Raw genomic sequence first — 15,789 nt, 5'->3', positions numbered from 1 at the left:
TGGCATAGTGTGAAGCTGATGGGCCACAGTGCAAATTCTGTGCCAGGCCCCCGACTTTAATCTATGGATTAAATTCCTTCAATGAACTAGCAAGTGCTAGACTGTTGTGTTCAGTCTCATAGCCTTTCAAACTAAACTCAAAAGGAGATGTGCAAGTCATGTAAACCACAAAGGAATAGGGATCTTGAGAAATGCATTTCACAACAAAACTTGAAAGGGCTACTAGACCAACAAGCAAACAATCTACATCAAAATGTATGTTACATAAATAAGAATATTACCCATATTTAAATATTTCCACATGAACACAGTATCTGATACTGAATAACAAGACAGGTTTGACCAAGTCTGCAAAATTTCTGAAACCAACAAACAATGACATATATTTACTCATAAATAATGGTGATGCGGCAGATTGACTTCTTCAGAATGGTGCATAAATAACATGTTTCAGTACAGGAGACGCCCCCTCCCTCCTGCAGGATGGACACCCTCTCACCACCACCATGTACATCTTGGGACCTTAAGACAGCAAATTAAAGGGACAAGACACGGCATAGATGACCAGCTTTGTTGTACCTTGCCATCACGGGAATGAACGGTGGCCCGACCCCAGGGAAAAAAATACTTGCAAAACATGCAAAAGATTGACGGGTTTCAGAGTTAGCCTTAACCTAGATAAAGCACACTCCCCCCATATATATGTAGCCCAGAACACCCCCGGTATATATGTAGCACAGCACACACACCGCCAGTAAATATGTAGCCTAGCACAAGCCCCTAGTATATATGTAGCCCAGCACATGTCACCAGAATATAGGTATTCTGAGCCTCGAATAGAACAGAACTGAAAGCACAATGCAGCTGTGAATGGGAATTTATCACATTCTTTTCTCTTTTTTTGCCATTTTTTCAGATGCCAAAGCTGAGTTTTCACGTGCTATCCCACTTCTTTGAAGGCTGCACAAGGGGAAAAAAGTCACAATATGGTGCAGTTTGTAAAGTCCTGTTTGGCAGAAAATTGCTGTACAAAGCATGTTAAAGGGACGGTTCACTTTCAGCAAATAATTGATATGGTTTGTGTAAGGAAATGTTATATAATTCTCCAACAAACTTTCTTCCCCATCTTCTTCCTGTTGTGTCTGTGTTTTACATCTTATATTTACAGGTCTTAGTTACCTCCTTGATACATGTGAAACTGACCACTCCAGGATGGCTTCCTATTTTGTGTTTTTCTTCATGCACCTGTTGCCTTCACTGGACAAGTTTCACACATGACGGGTCAGAATAGTTTCTCAGATAGGATTGGATCAACTAGCCATGGAAAGCATCTGAAGTGTCCATAGCACAAAATACTATAACTTACTCAGTTTTCGGACTGCACTCGTATGATAAAAGCTGTTGTGGACAAGTAAAAAAATGTGATTAAAAACTTCCTAAAACATTCATAGCAGTACAGTAGAAGGTTCATGTTTATTTTTGTGAAGTGGGAGAGTTTTAATAAAAGGTAGTGGTAACTCAACACAGAAAGTAATGGTGGTGCTTTGTGGTTTAGAGGTTGAAAGAGGCAATAGTTTGTTCATGAAATTCTGAATGCTGTTTTGCAGAATAATCAGTGGCATTATAGATTGAATGTGTTGAATTTTTCAACTTTCTTTAAGGTCACTGGTGATTTTTTACATTTTTTTGGATATTTTTTGCATGTATGCGGCCTAAGCATGTCCACACAGAGCACCTGCCAGTGGTAAAAGCATGAGAGTCACGGGTGCCCCCCCAACCCATATCTTGAGTCGCAGGCTCATTCATGCCCCATGGCAGTCGCCAGCGCTACGATCACACAACTTACCTCTCCCTGCGTCTGATTCTGGACCTCAGGTCGTGTGCTCACGTCCCCGACTCCTAGGGCGCATGTGCCGGCTTTGGGAAATTTAAAGCGTTGGTGCTGGCCATTTCCCAGAATTCTATATAAATCTGCCTCTCCCTGCACACCCTGCTGGATCTTTGAGTCTATGCCATTGATAAAAGCACCCCTGCAATATTCCAGAGTATCCCTGCACTCCTGTGTGTTCCTCTTGAGTTCCCGTGTTCCTGTGCTCCTGTGTGTTCCTAAGTTCCTGTTCCCGTGTTCCTCCGTTCCTGTTCCCATGTTCCTGTACCCATGTTCCTGCATTCCTGTTCCTGTCTGTTCCTGTGTTCCCGTTCCCATCTGTCTGGACCTCCCGTTGCTGACCGCGGATTGGACTTGACCTTGCATCTCTGCCGCCTGCCCTGACCCTGTGCCTGAACCTAACCTGCTGAGGTACGTCGACCTCGGCTGCCACCGCGGGTTAGTTGCACCTGTGGAACGACCTGGTGGTACCCCGCCGCAGCAAGACCATCCAACTTTGGCAGGCTCTGGTGAAGACCAGGTACCACCTCCCGATGTGGTCCAGAGGATCCACTATTCTTGAATCCTGACAATCACTACTATTCGCCAGGCTGTGCCTGATACAGGTACAACCAGGCAACTAGTGACAATCCAATTGAGTTTACCTACACAAGGATGCATAGTTTATGGGCATTGTAAGAGTATAAAATTGTCTTCTTGGCCAACATAACGAATGTTTAAGCTTAAAGAAGAGTACTCAGGAGGAAGTTCTGCATATAATAAAGCTGTGCAACTATTCACTCTATTGTGGGTCTCCAGTTGGTCATCACCATTAGTGATACAACGGACACTAAACTATTTGGTTATATGAGCGGGAAATCACAGGGCCACATGTGTTGGCTGGACTTCCAAAATGTTTTTTTTTTAAACAAGATAATGCTCTAGGTACTATGGAACCAAAGACAGGGGTGTCTGAAGGGGCATTCTCCCTTCAGCCTCTCAGCGTGACTCATCTCTCTTCTTTGCCTCTTCCCAGCTGATTTACCTATGATTTTGGTGGTGATTTGTATTTTATTGGTAAACAGAGATTTAACATATATGAGGGAATTCTAAAAAGGATATCATACCCTATTGGAGGGTGCTATTAGTTTAGTGGGGGGGGGTTAAACCTGGTGACGGTGTTCCTTTAAGCTACAAGGCCTCATTGCTGTGTTATTAGGACTTTAAATAAATCTACAGACCACTTCGATTTTTTTTTAAGTTTTAACATTAAAGGGTTCTAACAAGTCCTTTAACCAATCAGTGTTGGTGAGACAACTTGCAGGGTCGGACTGGCCCACCAGTGTGCCGTTAAAAGCATCAATGCCCTCCCCATGCTTTTTTAGACCCGCCCCATGGTGGATGCTGACGCGCTGCTGTCTCCGCCCCCTGACATCAGTGTCGGGACTTGTCTGGAGAATCTGGAGACTCTTCACCCAAAACACAGACGTGTTTAGACTTAAATGCTTGCATTGCCTAAGTAGGCTTACTGAAGACAAGCATTTAGGTCTAAACACATCTGCGTTGTGGGAGGAGATGTTCCAGATGTGCTTAAAATGCAATTTAAAAGCTGCATTCACATTGGGCAAAATTTATAAAAAAAAACTGCAATCTGCAAAAAAAAGAGTGCTCCAGATTCAGGATTTGTGGTGCCCATTCTTCGCGAATCTGGTGCACCCTGCACTGCTCCGACAGAGTGCACCAACTTTTTTTTTGGTGCACCTTTAACATAGGTTGTGCAACAAATTTCTTTTGGACACTGCATGATAAATGTATCGCACAAGACGCCCCCTTATATGCAGAATTTTGTGTCACGTTAGGTAGTCAGGTGTAGTGCAGCAACAACACAAATACATGTGCAAGCAGTTTGCACTAAAAAGAACATGCAGGGTGTTTAATAAATCTGGGCAAACACATTGGGAAAAACGCACATCAAAATATATCTGTTTTTTTACTTTCATCAAGGCCGCATTCACACAACCGTATGGAGGACGTAAGTACGGCCGAAAGCCTTCCCCCCATAGAAAGGAATGGCCGCACGGAGCGGCATCGTACCTATCTTTCCCCATCTTGTGGGCCATGCACAATGGATCGCTATGGAGAGGGGAGGGGTCACCGCTCCTTATCTTCATCGTGGCTGAAATATGCCGTCTGGCAGTAGTGAAGAAGTAGATGGAGCCTCCGAAATGTTGCTCAATATGCTATTCCCTTGGTGAAAGTCTGCACATCATGAAGTAGAGTTATGGACTACTACTGGTTAGTTCCTATGCTTTTTTTTAGCTTTGATACTAATAAAGAAGAAATATAAGTTTTTAAGAAATTGTGTCAGTGGTATATCGTTTGGAGTTTCATCACAGAGTGGAAATACATTCTGTAAATGTGGTCTAAGTATATACAGAAAATATTTCCATGTAGCAGTAGGTGGGCCCCGAGAATCAATTCCACTGGAGCGATAGACAAGTTTCAGAACACAGTGTGCCTTATTTCCTAAAGGTCCCGCGGCCACATTTCCATCGGGTTTTCCGACGTTTTCGGGGATTGCGCCACTGGGACAGGGATTTAGAAGGGGATCGGATTTTGGCGCATGGGAGACGGCTTCCATGCGACACAAATCGGAGGGCGGGCCGTCGGACGATCCGACAGATTCGGACTAAGCGCGGGATTTAACTTTTAAATTGTGTCGCAAGACAATGCACTTACATGAAGAAGAAGGTGAACTCTGGCGAACCTGAGCGGAGAGCGACATATGCAGGATATCGGGGGGCGCATAATCTAAGTGAATCGTGGCACAATGCATGATCATCTGACATTCCGGATATGGGATCGCAGCATGGATGGGTAAGTAAATGTGGCCCATTGTATCAGGTATGTGGCCGCTCTAGGTACAGATTTAATTGAAGTGAATGAATAAGCTGTGTTCTTTTGGGTCCTAATTAATGTACAGCAACCCCACTAATCAACTTCTACCGTAATAAACAATCCTGTGGATGGATTTTTAGTAGTATAGGAGCCCAGAAACTTTCTTTAAGTCTAGACGCTTATTACTTATTTATCATCATGACTCTTTTCTGCAATATGTGCATTTTAATGGTACTTGCATATTTTATGTATCAATCTGAGTAATGCTGAAACAATCAACAATGTCATGCAGAAATATTTCATTGCTGCTATCTCAAGTTCTGTACAAGTAACAGGAACTGGAAGGAGCAGGTGACTAATGTAATAAACAGGAATAGAATAGTTTCTTATTCCATGTTATTGGCTACTGGAATTATTTTCAGATATTTATGGTATTATGTTCCTACTTTTTACTTTCAAGCATATAAACCCATGCTACAAAACTGAGCATGGCAAAAGGAGGTTCATATAAATTTCACAAAATGTATAGTACTTGTCATTGGATCTTATTTATCAATACATTTAAGGCTATGTTCATATTGGCATAGTGACTTTCCATGCAGCTTAAAGATATCAAAATGTATCTTGAATAAATTCAGTATTGATACAGAGCTACACGATACAACTCTTGTACTATAAATGTATTAAAACTACTGCATATCATTCTGCTAATATCCCGAAAATTCTATGCTTATGCATTTAATAATATTTCTGTATTAATAATACGTATTTCCATAGCTGTGTATCAGGTGTGAATTACCTCCAGCCTAGGCTTGCATTTCCATTCTGTGTAAAGGACCCAGATTGACATGGCAGTGATAAGGAATTGTTTATGCACATCATATTGTGGTACTAAACAGTAGTATACAGCATTTTAAGTTTCATATGGAAACATTATTTGGTCATATTATTTAAAGGGGTTATCGCACCATACTTACACTTATCTTATTCAAAGAATAGTAGAGAAGTTGGCGATTGCTGGGGAGTCTGACTTCTGGGACTCATCATATACCCTATCAGTGTCGGACTGGAGTACCTTGGGCCCACCAGAGAAAATTTGGGGGGGGGGTGGGGGGGTGGGAGGCCCACCCTTCATGTAACAAGAAAGACTACCAGACAACTCCTAATTGAAGTGTAAAACACTTTCCGGTGGATTTATTAGAAGAGAGGAGCAGTGCTCACTCCTCTCCATAGGAGATAGTGGTGCATTGCTGTGCACACAGGGAGAGATAGCACATGCGTGTATCTCTTCCCCGTGTATGGTGCCACACGTGTGTGTGGCACCGTACCACCAGCGGGAACCTATTGCTGTCTATGGGGAGGTATTTAAACTTGCAGCCATATATGCGTCCCGACAATGGCAGTGTGAGTGCACCCTGTGTCTAACCATTGGTGGGTAAACATCTTATTATTTTACTGTGTACTGCTGCTGTAGCTCCATGTATGGCTGTATACTGTGGCTGTAGCCCCATGTATGGCTGTGTACAACGGCTGTAGCTCCATGTATGACTGTGAACTACGGCTGTAGATCCATGTATGGCTGTGTACTGCGGCTGTAGCTCCATGTATGGCTGTGTACTGCTGCTGTAGCTCCATGTATGGCTGTGTACTGCGGCTGTAGCTCCATGTATGGCTGTGTACAGCGGCTGTAGCTCCATGTATAGCTGTGCACTGCGGCTGTAGCTCCATGTATGACTGTGTACTATGGCTGTAGCTCCATGTATGGCTGTGTACAGCGGCTGTAGCTCCATGTATGACTATGTATTACGGCTGTAGCTCCATGTATGGCTGTGTACTACGGCTGTAGCTCCATGTATGGCTGTGTACTACGGCTGTGGCTCCATGTATGACTGTGCACTACGGCTGTAGCTCCATGTATGGCTGTGTACTGCGGCTGTAGCTCCATGTATGACTGTGTTCTACGGCTGTAGCTCCATGTATGGCAGTGTACTGTGTCTGTAGCTCCATGTATGACTATGTACTACGGCTGTAGCTCCATGTATGGCTGTGTACTGCGGCTGTAGCTCCATGTATGACTGTGTACTACGGCTGTAGCTCAATGTATGGCTGTGTACAGTGGCTGTAGCTCCATGTATGACTGTGTACTACGGCAGTATCTCCATGTATGACTGTGCACTATGGCTGTAGCGCCATGTACGGCTGTGTACTGCGGCTGTAGCTCCATGTATGGCTGTGTACTGTGTAATGCGTCTGTAGCTCCATGTATGACTGTGTACTACGGCTGTAGCTCCATGTATGGCTGTGTACTGCAGCTGTAGCTCCATGTATGGCTGTGCACTACGACTGTAGCTCCATGTACGGCTGTGTACTGCGGCTGTAGCTCCATGTATTGCTGTGTATTGCGGCTGTAGCTCCATATATGGCTGTGTACTGCGGCTGTAGCTCCATGTATGGCTATGTACTGTGTACTACGTCTGTAGCTCCATGTATGGCTGTGTACTGCGGCTGTAGCTCCATATATGACTGTGTTCTACGGCTGTAGCTCCATGTATGGCTGTGTACTACGGCTGTAGCTCCATGTATGACTGTGCACTACGGCTGTAGCTCCATGGACGGCTGTGTACTGCGGCTGTAGCTCCATGAATGACTGTGTACTACGGCTGTAGCTCCATGTACGGCTGTGTACTGCGGCTGTAGCTCCATGTATGGCTATGTACTGTGTACTACGTCTGTAGCTCCATGTATGGCTGTGTACTGCGGCTGTAGCTCCATATATGACTGTGTTCTACGGCTGTAGCTCCATGTATGGCTGTGTACTGTGTACTGTGTCTGTAGCTCCATGTATGGCTGTGTACAGCGGCTGTAGCTCCATGTATGACTATGTATTACGGCTGTAGCTCCATGTATGGCTGTGTACTACGGCTGTAGCTCCATGTATGACTGTGCACTACGGCTGTAGCTCCATGGACGGCTGTGTACTGCGGCTGTAGCTCCATGAATGACTGTGTACTACGGCTGTAGCTCCATGTACGGCTGTGTACTGCGGCTGTAGCTCCATGTATGGCTGTGCACTACGGCTGTAGCTCCATGTATGGCTGTGCACTACGGCTGTAGCTCCATGTACGGCTATGTACTGCGGCTGTAGCTCCATGTATGGCTGTGTACTGTGGCTGTAGCTCCATGTATGACTGTGTTCTACGGCTGTAGCTCCATGTATGACTGTGTACTGTGTCTGTAGCTCCATGTATGACTGTGTACTATGGCTGTAGCTCCATGTATGGCTGTGTACTGCGGCTGTAGCTCCATGTATGGCTGTGCTCTACGGCTGTAGCTCCATGTATGGCTGTGTACTGTGTCTGTAGCTCCATGTATGACTGTGTACTACGGCTGTAGCTCCATGTATGGCTGTGGAACGTGTCTGTAGCTCCATGTATGATTGTGTACTACGGCTGTAGCTCCATGTATGACTGTGCACTACGGCTGTAGCTCCATGTACCGCTGTGTACTGCGGCTGTAGCTCCATGTATGACCGTGTACTACGGCTGTAGCTCCATGTATGACCATGTACTACGGCTGTAGCTCCATGTATGACTGTACACTACGGCTGTAGCTCCATGTACGGCTGTGTACTGCGGCTGTAGCTCCATGTATGGCTGTGTACTGTGGCTGTAGCTCCATGTATGGCTGTGTACTATGGCTGTAGCTCCATGTATGGCTGTGGACTGTGTCTGTAGTTCCATGTATGACTGTGTACTACGGCTGTAGCTCCATGTATGGCTGTGTACTGCGGCTGTAGCTCCATGTATGGCTGTGTACTACGGCTGTAGCTCCATGCATGGCTGTGTACTGCGGCTGTAGCTCCATGTATGATTGTGTACTACGGCTGTAGCTCCATGTATGGCTGTGGACTGTGTCTGTAGCTCCATGTATGGCTGTGTACAGCGGCTGTAGCTCCATGTATGACTGTGTACTACGGCTGTAGCTCCATGTATGACTGTGCACTGCGGCTGTAGCTCCATGTACGGCTGTGTACTGCGGCTGTAGCTCCATGTACGGCTGTGTACTGTTACTGTAGCTCCATGTATGACTGTGTTCTACGGCTGTAGCTCCATGTATGGCTGTGTACTGTGTCTGTAGCTCCATGTATGACTGTGTACTACGCTGTAGCTCCATGTATGGTTATGTACTGCGGCTGTAGCTCCATGTATGGCTGTGTACTACGGCTGTAGCTCCATGTATGGCTGTGTACAGCGGCTGTAGCTCCATGTATGACTATGTACTACAGCTGTAGCTCCATGTATGACTGTGTACTATGGCTGTAGCTCCATGTATGGCTGTGTACTGTGTCAGTAGCTCCATGTATGGCTGTGTACTGTGGCTGTAGCTCCATGTATGGCTCTGTACTGTGGTTGTAGCTCCATGTATGGCTGTGTACTGTGGCTGTAACTTCATGTATGGCTGTGTACTGTGGCTGTAGCTCCATGTATGGTTGTATACTGCTGCTGTAGCTTCATGTATGGCTGTATACTGAGGCTGTAGCTCCATTTATGGCTGTTTACTGTGGTGGTAGCTCCATGTATGGCTGAATATTGCGGATGTAGATCCATGTATGACTATGTAATGCTGCTGTAGCTTCATATGTGGCTGTGTACCGCTGCTGTAGCTCCATGTATGGCTGTGTATTGCTTCTGTGGCTCATTGTGTGGCTGTATCCTGCGGCGGTAGCTCCATGTGTGGCTGCGTACTGTGGCTGTAGATCCATGTATGACTGTGTAATGCTTCTGTAGCTTCATATGTGGCTGTGTACTGCTGCTGTAACTCCATGTATGGCTGTGTACTGCTTCTATGGCTCATTGTGTGGCTGTATACTGCAGCTGTAGCTCTATGTGTGGATGTGTACTGTGGCTGTAGCTTCATATGGGGCTGTGTACTGTGGCTGTAGCTCCATGTATGGCTGTGTACTGCTGCTGTACTCCATGTGTGGTTGTGTACTGTGACTGTAGCTCTTTGAGTAAAAGTTAGATTTTCTCCTCATATGAGAAAATAACAGAGAGTCACAGCACAAAAGAGATGCTGCAGCATTGTGAGTTTAGGGGTAATTCCAGCACTTACTATAAATCTTGCTTTCATCTTCTTCTATGACCTAGCCCACTGTGTCAGCTTCATGAAGTCCCCAAGCTTTTTTTCTGTAGAACACAAAAACATTTTAGGCTTCTCACTTTATAAACAGTATAACAGTGTCCCAAAGTGGGCAATTTTACAATGATGACCCCACTGTAGCCAGTATTGTTATCGTGGCCAGTATAGTCTCAGTACTTCCGTAGACAGTATAGTCACAGGGCCTCCTCCCAGTAGCCAATATAGTCACAGGGCCTCCCCCCAGTAGCCAGTATAGTCACAGGGCCTCCCCCCAGTAGCCAGTATAGTCACAGGGCCTCCCCTCACCCCACTATAGATACAGGGCCTCCCCTCACCCCGCTATAGATACAGGGCCTCCCCTCACCCCGCTATAGATACAGGGCCTTCCCTCACCCCGCTATAGATACAGGGCCTTCCCTCACCCCGCTATAGATACAGGGCCTTCCCTCACCCCGCTATAGATACAGGGCCTCCCCTCACCCCACTATAGACACAGGGCCTCCCCTCACCCCGCTATAGATACAGGGCCTCCCCTGACCCCACCATAGATACAGGGCCTCCCCTGACGCCACTATAGATACAGGGCCGCCCCTCACCCCAGTATAGATACAGGGCCTCCCCTCACCCCAGTATAGATACAGGGCCTCCCCTCGCCCCAGTATAGATACAGGGCCTCCCCTCGCCCCAGTATAGATACAGGGCCTCCCCTCACCCCAGTATAGATACAGGGCCTCCCCTCACCCCAGTATAGATACAGGGCCTCCCCTCCCCCCAGTATAGATACAGGGCCTCCCCTCACCCCAGTATAGATACAGGGCCTCCCCTCACCCCAGTATAGATACAGGGCCTCCCCTCACCCCAGTATAGATACAGGGCCTCCCCTCACCCCAGTATAGATACAGGGCCTCCCCTCACCCCAGTATACATACAGGGCCTCCCATCACCCCAGGGCCTTACACTTACCGACCATGACGCTCCAGAGTGCCTGCTGGACCCTGACGACTGCTAGTCCCCTGCGTCCGGCACCTGCTAGGCCCCAGCGTCCAAGGCCTAGCAGGCGCCGGACGCCGGGGCCTAGCAGGCGCCAGATACCGGAGCACAGGATGTCAGGCCCGGGGCCTAGCAGGCCTTGGATGCCGGGGCCTAGCAGGCCTTGGACGCCGGGCCTAGCAGGCGTCGGGACCTACACGCGTCGGGGCCTACCAGAGGTTTCTCCGGTACTCTGGCGGGCCAGTCCGACACTATACCCTATTTACCAAGAGTATAGTTTTATAACAGCTGGAGAAAACCTTGACAACAATTCCAATGATACCCATTTTTACTAGCCTGATATTATAGCCTGGTATTTCAGCCGTATCAGTAAAATCCTCACTATTCTTCTCCTGAAGTGGGCGGCACTTCTGACCTTTCTTTTTGTGTTATTTGTTTGTATTGTTCAAGGTTGTCCCGTAATGTTTAGGAGAGTCCTGTGTTCCCATTACAATTAGGGCTTCTTTACTGTGGGTTAAAATAAGAATTTGATAATATCCATGGTAAAGCCCATTAAATTTTTTTTAATAAGTTCCAAGAGACTATTCTCATAGACTGTGACACATGTGATGTCACACAGAAGAGATCGCTATAATCACATATTGAGCCCGGTACCTATGTGACATCACATGACTGTGATGAACAAGTGAGATCCACATGCCAGATATTATCCTGTGCATCTAGCCACTGATATCTCTTACTTTCCCCAGCCTCAGCTTAATAAGACTAATTGAGCTAGCTACCTAATAAGAGCAAGGCTGGACGCGTTTCGGAACACCTGTTCCTTCCTTGCTGCCGAGAAAGGAACAGGTGTTCCGAAATGCGTCCAGCCTTGCTTTTATTTTACTTTATTGTTGTTTTACTTTTCATTTGCAATCCCACAGAAGAGCATCCAGGATTTATGGTCTTGTGATCCCAAAGACTAAGACTAACTATATAAAGTTTACAACCAACAACTAACAACCTATACAATAGGGACTAACTATACAAACCAATCCTCGATTCCACCCACCTGATACCAAGCCTCGACTGCAAGTGCTGACCTGGAATAGGAGAATGGAGAGGCAAATGCCTTCGATTATACGCTGAGATCCAAAAGCGGCTTTAAAAGATCTACATATAACTACAGAGAGTGGTATTGTATTAACATCATTTTCTTTCAGATCAATTATAAGTACTTTTTACCAACTCATTAGGATTGACTCTTACTGAAAAAACATTTTTTTTTTGCTGCTAATACTTATATGCATATGCAGGTGAATTATTGAATATATGAAGACAACTTTGATCATATTGCAATTGGTTTAATACCTCTGTGTTTTATTATCTATTATATATACTGACTTTGTATTATATATACAGATTTCATATATTGTATGATACTCTATGGGGCTAATTTACTAGCACATTTACGGAGCACATTTACGGAGCACATTTTTGATGATTTCCGTTTTAAGCCTATTTTAAAAGGGGATTTTGTGCACGCAATCGGATTTTGGTGCACGGGCGCCGGCTTGCACGCAACACAAATCGGGGGCGGGCCGTCGGACAACCCTACGGATTCGGACTGAGCACGAGATTTAACATTTCGAATTGTGTCGCAAGACACGCACTTACATGCACCAGGAAGAAGAAGGTGAACTCCGGCGGACCTCGGCGGGGAAAAATTTCAGACACTTGCTAAATCTGCCCCTATATCTACTACTACCGTAATTGCACTTCGCTGATCAGCCAATATGTCATGATTCAGATTCCTTGTTTCCATGATAATTTTATTAAACCTGCCAAGTACTCTTTTATTGACTACTGACTCCCAGTAGTCCTTCGAAATTCCTACGGCAGCATGGTGGCTGAGTGGGTAGCACTTCTGCCTTGCAGCACTGGTGTCCTGGGTTCTAGTCCCACCCGAGTCAACATCTGCAAAGAGTTGGTATGTTCTCTCTGTGTTTGCATGGGTGTCCTCCGAGTACTCTGGTTTCCTCCCACACTCCAAAACATACTGGTAGGTTGTTTAAATTGTGAGCCCCATGGGGACAGGGACCAATTTGTCCTGCTTTATGCAGCGCTGCGTAATCTGTGTGTGCTATATAAATAAAGAATTATTATTACCCAGTAGTAGTCGTCCTGATCTGACTACTAAGTCTCGACCTGTCACAAGCTGAGATTCCTGTGCCCCATGCTACAACTGCAAAGAATAGCATGTTTTCCAACACTGTTCAATAGAAACTATACAGTAAGCGGTTGCAAATATTAGAGGAACTTAATGAACGAAAACAATACAATTTACTCTGAAATTTCTTCACCTTTGTATTAACATGGAATTGCCAATCCAGTTTCTTGTCAACATAGACCCCTAAATATTTATATTCTGAAACTTGCTCAACTACAAGCTCATCTATGCAAAGCAGGAGACACACATTTTCTGCCTAAAATCATTAACCAATTCTTTAGTTATCTCGATATTAAGTAGTAGTCCAATTTCCCTACACCATCTTACATAACGGTTCACTGTACCACGATACTCCGACTCATTGTTGTCACAAATACAGCCTACCACAACAGTGTGATCACTAAATTTTTGAAGCAAAGCAATGTCTGAATTTAACTATTTCATTACAATGTACGATTTACACATTGTAATGAATGATGAGGAAAATCCCCATATACTGGCTTACTGTAGAGAGTCTGAAAAATAGTATAAAAAAATAATAAAAAAGGAAAATAAATAAATACAAAAAATTCCTAAATCTTAAATAACTCCTTTTTTCTAGAACTGATCTAAATATAAATAGACAGTAAAAATCATAAACATGTTAGGTATCACTGTGTCCCAAAATGTCCGATCTATCAAAATATAATAACGATTATTCCCAGTGTTTAACCTGTCACAGAAAATAGCACTCAAAGTCCCATAGCACCCATTTAGCAAAATATAAAAAGCATTTTGAATGTATTTTTTTTACCAATTTCACTGCAATTGGAATTTTTTTCCCCACTTCCCAGTAGACAGCATATTAAATATTAAATATTAAATACCGTCACTATGAAGTAAAATTTGTTACGCAGATTTACATGGAAAAATAAAAAGTTATGGATTTTTGAAGGAGAGTAGTGAAAAATGAAACCGCAAAAATTAAAAAGGGCCTTAAGGGGTTAATCTAGTGCAGCAGAGATGTGCCTAGTTCTACTCTGCACTAAAACACACTATTACATCTCACACTCAAATCTTCTTATAGAATGACAGCAAGTAGAGATCTAGAAAACTGTAAAAAATCGATACAGAAAGTATACAGGCAGTCCCTGGGCTAGAGTGTCTTGGTTGCTTAGTATGTGAAAAGTTGCAGATTTAGCTGCAACCAGTTCTAATTTATTTCCTACAACAAGAGAGGGCTGGATTGGATTTATGGCAAAATTTGCGAAGTTGGATGGAATAAAGCCGACGTGCATCTGGGATCCCTTAACATATCTGGGGCTAACAAGCATAAGTGAACCGAGGAGTAGGTAGGCAAAACTTGATAAAGAAGAAAGCAGCACTTACCAAAATGTCTTCATACTGTTTTCAGTGCAGCAGGACATTAACAAGCAGCTGAATAAAGTATGGAGACACATCAGTAAGTGTGACTCTTTCTCAAGTTTACTCACTGACTGGTAACCTGAGCACCTATGACTTCTTTGGAAAGTCTTTGGAAGTCTTTACTTCAGCAAGTCTTGTGATTACCGCACTGGTATTAGAACAACCTGCAGATTGGCAGTGCCTCTTAGTTTGTAAGTAGATAGGAAAAAGTTGCAAAAACAGTGCAAACTGGCTGATTCTATAATTTTGCAGTAGATGAGTGTAACTAGCAGACATTTACTGGGATATTTATAGATGTATTTGTGTTCTACAGGAAACTGATAGGTAGAATTTTATTTTAATTTGTAAGTTATGTTCATATAATGATGCTACTTATATTAACTCCTCATAACATTGTGCCTGTGACCCTCATAACTGCACTACCCCTATAATACTAGGGCACTGGTTTCCAATCCACAGCTGTGCACACAGATAATAAGGAAGACTTGTAAATGCTTAAAAGTAGCATGTTGAAGAATACTGCAATGTTCAAATCACCTCTCGAAATAGGTTTCCTGTTGCTTGACAAAATGTATTTCTTGATTATAATCTGCTACTTATTTGCTACCTGTAGAATTAAAGCTATTTCCGTACATGATGTAATCACCAAGAGAAATAACCTTTTTACAGGAAACTGAGTTTAAAATTAATAATGCTACAATATAAGAACATTTCACTTTCATGTCAAGCCAACAATTTAAAAGACAAATATGAAAATAAGGTAAATGGAAAATAAATGTGTTGGAGCACTAGCGGTAGCCTGCGCTCATTCAGACACGAGCTATAGCGCAATTATCCATTGAGTCTTTTGCTGCATTGGATATACTATTAGGAGGCTGTGGCCTCCTTAAATATCCGGTTGCCGGCTGTGCTATTGGACAATTGTCCAGCCATAATTTGATATGTATGATGTATGAATAATATATATAAGGTTCATATATAATGACACAGTATGTGATATATGTTCTATGTATTATGTATGTGTATGATGTATCTAAGGGATATGATGTGTAGAGTGTATATAATGTATGTTCTAAGTATGATGTATAAAGTACAAGTTTCTGTACTACGCCTTGGCCGCCACAGCGGACAAAGTCACGCCTGGGGAACGACCTGGTGGTACCACGCCACAACAAGTCCAACCTGCTTTGCAGCGGAATCTGGTGAAAACCGGGTGCCACTTAGACTCCGGTCCCAGGTGTCGGCTTACATCATCGTCCGCGGTGGTACAGAGGATCCACTA

At 44.3% G+C, this 15,789-nt stretch overlaps 1 long non-coding RNA gene across 2 annotated transcripts in view; it reads right to left on the bottom strand.

Annotated features, from left to right (window-relative positions):
- Nucleotides 1-285: 285 nt before the first annotated feature.
- LOC140121351 (uncharacterized) overlaps nucleotides 286-15,789 on the bottom strand; it is a 41,723-nt gene continuing 26,219 nt past the window's right edge. Inside the window, exons 4-6 of one of the 2 annotated variants that reach the window (XR_011854067.1) lie at nucleotides 11,946-11,976; nucleotides 9,878-9,951; nucleotides 286-1,398 (exon numbers count right to left, since the gene is read on the bottom strand). This is a non-coding gene — a long non-coding RNA (uncharacterized lncRNA). The remainder of the gene's footprint in view (nucleotides 1,399-9,877; nucleotides 9,952-11,945; nucleotides 11,977-15,789) is intronic. The other variant, XR_011854068.1, reaches the window with a different exon arrangement.

Source organism: Engystomops pustulosus, chromosome 3, assembly GCF_040894005.1.
Source record: "Engystomops pustulosus chromosome 3, aEngPut4.maternal, whole genome shotgun sequence".
NCBI classification, from domain to species: domain Eukaryota; kingdom Metazoa; phylum Chordata; class Amphibia; order Anura; family Leptodactylidae; genus Engystomops; species Engystomops pustulosus.
Note: the sequence above shows the minus strand (reverse complement) of the source record. Positions and strands in the feature narration are given on the sequence as shown.